This window comes from Strigops habroptila, chromosome 9, assembly GCF_004027225.2.
Source record: "Strigops habroptila isolate Jane chromosome 9, bStrHab1.2.pri, whole genome shotgun sequence".
NCBI classification, from domain to species: Eukaryota; Metazoa; Chordata; class Aves; order Psittaciformes; family Psittacidae; genus Strigops; species Strigops habroptila.
In genome coordinates this window covers 32,740,027-32,749,351 of record NC_044285.2, presented here as the reverse complement: position 1 = coordinate 32,749,351, position 9,325 = coordinate 32,740,027, and the positions used below count along the sequence as shown (strand labels likewise).

The 9,325-nt window shown below is 39.4% G+C and overlaps 1 long non-coding RNA gene across 1 annotated transcript in view; it reads left to right on the top strand.

Moving 5' to 3' along the window:
- Positions 1–1,752: 1,752 nt before the first annotated feature.
- LOC115612599 overlaps positions 1,753–9,325 on the top strand; it is a 46,116-nt gene continuing 38,543 nt past the window's right edge. The window contains exon 1 of the long non-coding RNA XR_003993091.1: positions 1,753–1,859. This is a non-coding gene — a long non-coding RNA (uncharacterized LOC115612599). The remainder of the gene's footprint in view (positions 1,860–9,325) is intronic.

Sequence of the window (9,325 nt, the reverse complement as noted above, 5' to 3'; positions counted from 1 at the left end):
ATAAAAAACAAGCAACACGTAAATTCTCTCAAGGCTACTGAGCAGATTATTTAACTAAATCACACATTCTTCCTTTCCAGATAAACTAAGAGGAGAGAAACTGGAGAACATTTTAAAGGACTTTTCAGAAAACATTTACTTTGAGAAAGTAAATGTTTGGGAAGGTTTCTTCCTACTGTGCTCTTAAAGTGCAATCCCACTTTCCAACTCATCCTAATAAAAGTGGTAACCAAGATAAAAAAGCATTTTACTGCGTTGAACCTTGGTTTCTCAGTCAACTAACCTCCTGCTGGAGGTTCATCTTTACTAGGATAGTAAAGTGCTACCTCTTTCCCATTGGTGCAGCTTTGTGTTAGTAGTTATTTTTCATGTTGCCCCAGAAGCCTCTAGTTTTACATGGGCAGAAGAGAGAGACATACTAAGAAAGGAGTGGCAGAAAGATGGATGTGTGGGAAAGAAGCTTCTTTTCCAACTTATCTGTGTGTAACCATAAATGAACCAGAACCACATTTAGTAAAGCCTTGTAACTCAGAGGATATTTTTCTTAAAAATAAGATGAAAAGATAATTCTACCTCAATACATATTCTACGTTTGCAAATGCACTATTGTTTGATACATGTTAACTTCCCAGGCTCCCTAGTATGCATTACTGCCACTTACCATCTCTCTCAAATGAGCACACCAAATGAGTCAAGAGGTGGCTTTACAGATGAACTTCTTTATTTTTCAAAGGCAACCTGTCCTTCTAGTTCCCCCTCCCCCCTCTCAGATGCTGTTTTGGAGATCAAAAGAGCCTTTCTTAGAAGTTGCTTCCTTTCCATCTCAGTTCCTTTCTAACTGGAGATAGCTCAGTTGTAGGAGACTTCAGGAAGGATAGATAGTTTCTGACTAGAGTCAGAAACTTGAGATTCCCCATGCCTTTATTTCCCTACTTACCAACCACTACAACACTGAACCATCTTCCAGGCTTAGCTCATTACCCTCTGTTCCTTACATGGAAGTATTTTTATGAAAAGTTATATTATTCTGGTATCACTGTCATTTTAAGGCAACTCTTGGTGCAAGTTTTTCTTCCCTCTGCTAAAGCAGGAATGAATAAATACACAGCCCTTCTAGGTGGATTTTCCTCAGGCAGTAAACCTAGATTTTCTGCATCAAAATGTCTAAAGCACCACTATCTCCTACGAAAAGACCAAAACAACTAGATAGATGAGAAGCAATAGCAGATTCAAGCCTCTGTGCACGTATAATTGGGACAAAGAGCCACATGAGTAAGGATTACACATGCATGCATAATAATATGTTCACCCAGTGATTACTGTGGAGAAAGTGCTGCCCATTGAGATCTGCATTAGCTACTGTGCGTGCACACAAAGCATTTACACTCTGCCTTATAGATGAACAGGAATGGAACAACCTTTCTTTAAGGAGGGGGAAAAAAAAAATCACTGCAGAGGACAAAAAAGCATATGCTGAGGTATGATTGACAGCCGCCATAATGGACTGTCATGTCAAAAGAACTGCCTTGCTAATTCTCTTACATAATGAGCTAGATGCTAGGCTCGCCTTGCAAGTTTGATTGTGCACCCTTCCATCAATCTTCCCGACATCTTGGCATCTAAAATACAGCAAAACCACTTAACAAGGGCTCTTTAAACAGGCAAGAGGAGGGATGTCTCTGTGTATTAAATGTGATGTGGAGGTTGCTATGGTAAAATTTGAGCATGTGAACATTGCAGTGCAGAATTCCACACTGGTGGCTAGAACTGAGGCTAGCCATGCCTCCAGGTTCTGTATGTGTACTTGGACTGCATTATTTAAAGAACGGAAGGAATATGGTTCTGGTGCGACTTTCATGGTAGGAAAAAAAAGTTCCTTTGTCTAATCCTTTTGTGTGTCTGTGTGTGTGTGTGTGTATGTGTGTGCAGATCCCTGGGGTGTTGATGAGGAATATCCAAAATGGACTATAGTATGCTCTCTCTGCAGCTTTCAAATACAGGGCTCCATCCCCCAGACTCCTTCAGTAACTAAGATGGGAAATATATACGCATTTCTCTCTCCCCCCCCCCCCCCCCGCCTTTCATCTGGTTGTCACAGTTACATGATGCTGCCAGTTGCAATCGCAGCTCAACAGCGTTGGTAGGCAACTCTGGTAGCTTCATTTATTGAATTGAGAATTGCCATATAGGTGTCGATTATCTGCCCTAGAGTTCTGATGATTATAGCTTTAACTATTGACACTTCCTTTATTACCAGTTCTCTGACTTCCCACTTTGTTTGCTAAATTTATAATCCACAGAGCCTCTTCAGCTGTGAACTGCTCCCTCCCAGGCAATTGTAGATTAATTGCCAGCTCCACCCTAGGGCCCTGTAGTGGAGGGGGATTGAAGTGCACATCAGAGAGTGAACTTTAGTGTATAAACATTTATGAGGATTTACTGTTCTCTGGGTTATTTCACATTTTCCTTTTAGAAGAAGTTCCATGGGAAACCTGCTGAGTTCCCCAGCTCCACAGTGACATTTCTTACATGTATTTTGTTCCTGTTTTGTTGTTACTGCTCATTTATAGAATTGTTGAATGCTTACAGTTGGAAAGAATCTTAAAAATGATCACAAAGACACCAACATGAGTAACGTACTACAACCTAACTCATATCTCCACCATGGCTGAGCACCTCAGCAGCATACAGAAGCCACTACCCTTATGCCTGCTATTTTATCCAAGGACTTTTTGAGCTGTTTATTGAGGGATATTATTGTTTCTGCTTGTTCTATTGCTCTATTTCTTCCAATTTCTTCTTGCTCACACGTATCAATTTTAAGCATCATTTAGTCCATGCTCCCTACATCTGCCTTTTCCCTTTTGGTCAAGGGACAACATTCCCCTCTACAAAGAATCAGTTTTTGCATGCATGATTCCATTGTTCTCACTTTGCAAAATCAGACTCTTCAGCAGGCAGATCCTGGTCTGACTGAGCACAAATGCAGATCTGACTGTTCAGTATGATCCTCACAACTAGAGTTATTTTCAGCCTCTCCTAAATTTCCCTCTTTCTTGCACTTGGTTGGGTTTGACTTCCAGAGATTTTGTGCAACTGCCACACAACACCAGAACACCACCAGAACCTTCTTTATGTTTTTAAGCATATTTAACAGGACACAACTTCCTGCAACTTGGAAATATTTTCCTAAGGCACCCTAGCAGCTCCAAAGGTCACCCCCCTTCTATGTATAACAGCTCTAGTAATAACAGCACGAACTCTAGTAATAACTCACCCAGCCAACCTCCATCCTATGAACAGTCAAATACCAGCCTACAGAAAAACAAGTTGATACCTGAAGCATCATTTCCCTTCTCAAACAACTTTCGGTACAGTATTTGTTTTACTAGGGTTTCTTATTTACCTTGTGCTCCCCATCTCTCCTCTTTGCCATTCCAGGCTCCTCCAATGCTCTAGATTGCTTCCATTCCCCAAGCTCTTCCTCTTATCCCACCTTTCCCTCACCTTTGCACACCTGCAGCCTCTTTCCCACACAGTACCTAATAAGCCTCAAAAGCTTTGCCTCCCTGCAGGGCTCTTCCTAATTTGCCACAGTTGTTGCTAAATTGAAGCTTTGAATGTTCAATTGGTATACTTGCACTAAGGTATTTAAAAAGGCTGTATCATCTAAGTTTTGGGTGGAGGGTGTAGGGATGGCTTTTTGGAGGTATGAGCAGACATGGGGATGTTATTAAATTCATTTTTTTTAACATAAAGCTTTGTTGGCAGTCCATTGTTTCCTTTTTTTCCAGTATAAACTTTTTTCCAGTATCTCTGTATAGATTTTTCAAAGCTGTATGTCTGTTTTGGTCACACATTTCTTCAGTTCACTTATGAACACATTCACATTATCAGCAAATCATCATCTTCGGTAATAAATTCATCTTCTGGGATCCTGATTCCTGCTCTGGACAATCTTGTATACAACAGAAGTCTTGCCCATTCTGCACATATCAGGTCAATATGGGTGAGACATTTGCATAGGCACTGGGAGTAGAATATGGGGTGCGGAGAGTATTTACGTAATGAAAGCATGCGTCAGGGACTCTGTTCAGCTCCTGATTCTATCACAGGCTTTCTCGGTGATCTTGGACACCTTCTTTATTCCTATATGACTCAAATTCTTAGCTGTAAAATAATGAGGATAATAATCTGTTTGGAATGACCAGTGCTCATGAAGTTGTGGGGAAAGAGCTACAGACAGGTAAGTCGGTAGAAAGATAAAAAGATCTTTCATAGGTTGGAGTAGGTTTTTTCCACCTACCCCTCTTCAGAGTACTTGAAAGTGAAAAAAGAACTATATTTCTTAGTGGGCCAGATAGACTGAGTGAGAGCATTTCTGGTTTTTAAAGTATCTCTCATTTCCATTGTCATTCAGGGAATTTTTTACTTTCTCCCGCCGCCTTGTGTATCTGCTCTACTCCTAGCTTTGTTATCCTGAGTTCAAAAACATTTCCACTCTCACTATTCAGATAGTTTTGTGTTTCAGAACTCCAGACATCAGCAGTATATGACTTGTAACATGACATTTAATATATTTTTACATGCAAGTTTGTTCTGTGGGGCCTTTAATATTGCTTCTAGTAAGAACAATCTTTTAAGAGAAAAAAGCTTTCATGGCTATCTTGTTTTGTATTAGCATGTAAAACCAGCCCTCTGCTTTCTTGCATTCTGTGGTTTCTATGACAGTGCAGATTAATGGATGTATTTTTTATTTCTTGGAAAGATCTAATCATAGCATGGGAAAAGACAAGAAGCCAGGGAGAACCCCCTGATCAGCCAACTCTCCGTAGATCAAATGTTTGGGAACATCTGCCTTAAAAGATACAGCTGTTCATAAAAAAATACCAATAATAAAGTGCTTATATATCAAATATTTGCAGGCATGTTTAAAAGTTTGTAACAATCATTCTTTGTAAAGTAACTAGGTTATAAGTTTAAGCTGAAAATAATCTTCACAAGCCAAAGCAAGCGTGCATCTGCTTCTGTGGTTGGTATGACAGGATGGTGCAAATACAGCCATGAGCACATTATAACATTTGATATTTTTAATCAAATCCCATTTTAAGGTGTGATGTGTTTTACTCTGCTAAAGGTCATTTTAGTTACAGTAGCATTAAGGGTTTTCAATAAAACATTTTAAATGCCAGTTATATAACTGCTTTTAACATTTAACAGCCACATTGGTTACATGACCTGAGACAAAGGATATTTTCTCAGCACATTGATATATTATGGCTAGATTATCCTTATGGGAACATTTGGTTCCATAATGGCCTCAGGTCATCCCATATTATGTGGTATAGGATTTTTTTTTCACCAAAACAATAATTGCTAATGAAGCCAATGGTGATGGAAGTTCAATGACACGGCAGAGGATAGAGGCTGTAGTCAATAATAGCAGCAGACTCTGGCCAGTACGAGAAGTTCATCAGCACTATTCAAGGACAAGGAGATGCAGCAGTAAGGAATGAACGCACACTGGTCTGTGTCTTAGCGCTGCACCATATGTTAAATAACTCAGGTAAACAGAAGTTCTTTCTTCCCCTGCATTTCCAAAGCATTGCATCATTAAAATATGATCTACAATAGGACATCATAAGATATATAGAATATAATATATGATATATAGGATATAGTTTCAGGACATCATACCCAGGTGTATGAGGGCACATATAGAGTTATACAACTCAATACCTATCCTTTAATTGTGGGACAGGGGGATGCTGTGAGATGAACAAGCTCCATTTGATGTACAAGAGACTCATGGAGAGCTTATTATTGAGGGTAGACGGCTCTTTCCTGTTAGGTTCTCTATAGAAAAATACCACTGGAGCAGCATCTTCAGCTGTGGCATCTCTCCTGCCAGCACTCTCAGACTGTGGATCTCATTCCCAGACCAGCAACCTTTTTGACTCAGAAGTGAGACTCCATGTGGCAGATCATCGTGAGCCAGTCAAGAAGACCCACTCCTTTCTGTTTCTCTCATATTTTTCTTACTTCTATCTTCAGATTTTGGGTTCTTGTGGTTAAAGCCATCTCTTCATGTGTGATCCTGAACTGTGTAGCACAGCTGGGGTTCGCAGGAGGTTCTAGCCAGGCTTGTAGGCTTCTGCCTCCTCACATCAAAGTAAGAGGTTCTTGTCTGGCAAACCATTGCCAAAAGCCAAAAAATATATTAAAAAGCAAGCTTTCTTAAGCCTCCTTTCTTTAAAATAGAAAGAAAATCTTTGTTTCAAAAATGAAATAAAAATGGTGTATCATGTATTTTCTCCTGCTTTGAGCAGGGGGTACTAGATGTCCAGCCTAGATTATTCTAAGAAAATGTATATATTTCTTGAAAAGTGATATGAGTGAAAGACATGGTGACAGTCCTTTTTCACAGCTCGTAGGCATCACGTCTTTCTCAGTGACTGCAGGTTGTAATGAAATTAAGAAGTTGCTGTGTTTCAGAATAATATCTTCCACAGCCAATTTTATCATGAGCCAATGAAATAAATGTTTCCAAAGTGAACAGCTGGCATCTCTTTTCATAAAAGATTCCCTTTTAGAACACTATTTCCAAACAATATTACAGTGGCTCCATTCACATGGCTATAGTTAAGACTGTGTCAATACTTCTCTTATAAACCTTGTTTTTCAAGGGTTTATAACTTTACAGCTGAGCCATAATTAGCTGGGATTTGAGTTATAGCACAAGAGTTTAGTCTGTCTGTGAGAACATTTTTGCTAATATTAATGAAATCAGTTTTAAATCATAGAAGAGTAAAACATGTTACTGTATATGCATGAAGAGGATTCTTGAACATTAAACAGCTTTGATTTAAAAAAGGGAATTCTGACAAGTGATTAGACTATAACATGATCTCCATCTTTTTTTTTTTCATTTTAAAAGAAAAAGAGAAAAAAATCGCTATAGAAGCAGTTTGACAAACATACAGAAATTCAAAATCAGAGCGTACAGTTTCTCCTTAATTTATGTTGTTATGAAAAACAGGCACAATGATCTCATTAAAAGGCACAGAATCAACCAAAGCTCATATTCTGTGGCTTTTTTCAGTTCTTACTTTGGTCTTGCTGCCATGTAAGCATAGTTTTTAGTATCTGATATCATTTTGTTTGAGCATTTTATGACAATACCAATTTGCACCCTGACTGTGGTTTTACGGTCACTTCAGTCTTAGCTATTAGCCCATCTTTCTGCACTCCCTGTTTCCATTGCCATTCTTAATTACAGTGCAACTCAAACACCTCCCGTTTCCAGTCATTCCAGTCATACTAAACTACTCCACTGTGAGCCCAAGTCACCCTTTCAGCATGAGTCAGCTCTCATTTCTATTCATGGAGCTCTCCTGACTGCATCAGGATTTCATGTCAAGGAGAGCCGTATTTGGTTCACTCACTGTATATCTTAATGGCAACATTTGGATATCCCAAAAGAGCTAATGAAGTCCCATGAAATGAGGCCAAGTAATTGATGTCTTTGTGCAGAAACTAATTTGTTCATAAAACCTTGCCCTTTGTATCATAAATTATTCTGAAAAAATACATGCAATGAGAAAATGCAAAAGAAATGCCAAAGTTGGTTACTCAAAATATCTTTTTCTAATAGGTATAAACTGTTACAAAAGAAGTAAATGTGACAATGTGGAAAACCAGTAGCTCAGCAAAGCCCTGGCTGCTTTCCAGGAACTTTATTCCTTTACTTTACCCCTCCCCAGCTTTACTCCTCCCTGGTTTTGCTTTGGACTTCAGTCTCCTCCTCTCTCCTGTGACAATTTCCCTATCAGAGTCCTACAACCACCCTAAACCCTTGCTCTTCCTAACCTTTAAGTTTCTAGATTTATCCATCCCACAATGACTGTATTTGAATCATTCCTTTTCATGCAGACCTTGGGCTCCTGTGCAAAAACAAATCAAATGAATTTGTTTTGAATTCAAAAAATTCAAAAAGAATCATCCAGAAGGGCAGGCACTGCGTCTGACAGACTCACCTGAGACTGGCACAGGTTCAGAGAACCATATATTGATGTCAAAACCTTTATCATGGCCAGCAAAATAATGGTTCAAGAAAATCTATTATCTGTTTTGGCAGTGCCACTGGTTCTAACTGTTGTGTTCCTGTTGCCATCCCTCTGAGACTTCTTAGCATACGAAAGCCCAGCTGGCTTACTAGATCTCAAGCTCAAAAGGAAGTCTAGAGCGTTTTCTTCTAACTTTCCTCTCTTCTCCCCACCATTCAACTGAGCCAGTGTGCTCCCAAAGACTTATTGGTTCTAAAAGACTAAGAAAGAAATAGTGGGAGAAGAAATAGTGAAACAATACTTCCAGTCACATACAAGGTGGGTATACCCAAGGACCTTATTCATAGACATCTAGAACTGACCCTCTGCATTAGTAAAATTGCATGATGCTCCTTTCACTTTCTTCCCTGTGCTATGTAGGCAGTGTCAGCATTTACCTCCTTCTTCCCTTACCAGTTAGTTCTTCATATACCCTGAATTTGGTAACATAATCTTTATTAAGATAGGAGACTTTTCCTAAAAAGAACGATAATCGGCGTGATTTGGAAAGATGCCTATTTCAGCTTAATATGTTATCTCCAGTGATGCTGAACAGGGCAAAAGGATAGACTTTCACCTTGGCATTACAACACTGGAAACAAACACGAATCTTTAACATTGGAGTGTAAGCAGCAGCCACAGAGCTCTCCTTGTTATCCTTGCTGACTGATCTGTATGATAATTGCAGGCTAGGATGACTCTCTCAGTCCAGAGTTAACTGCATTATACAGTCAGAAGCCTTACTGAATTCTGTGGCCATCACCCTGCACAAAAACATGAAGTTAAAATTGTTTCTTCAAATTCAAATGGGATCAATACCTCTCAGGAGACAGATGGGATTTTCTTTTCTACACTGAAAAAAGAATCAGTGTCTGGAGTTCTGGCTCAAAGTATTCATTCAGCTACAGAACAACACCAGGAAAAAATCAGAGTGGGCACCTGCTCTTTTCCTTGATCAGCCCTGGATCTTAGAATTTGATGTTTCATATAGAGGGAGGTTGCTGTTGCTCTTGCATGCTGCTTTTTAAAACTACACAGTCTGGCCCAGGCAAGAAGGGCATGTTTATTCTTTTTTGGACCTTCTTCATTTTCAGTTGTAGCTGAATCCTCTAAGTCAATTGTATCTGCAGGGATGGGAGAGGAATTTAATTGCTTTTACTTCCTACCTTCATCTCAGGGTGACCAGTCCATTAATAGTGCACAGGCAGCAACTAGGAAAT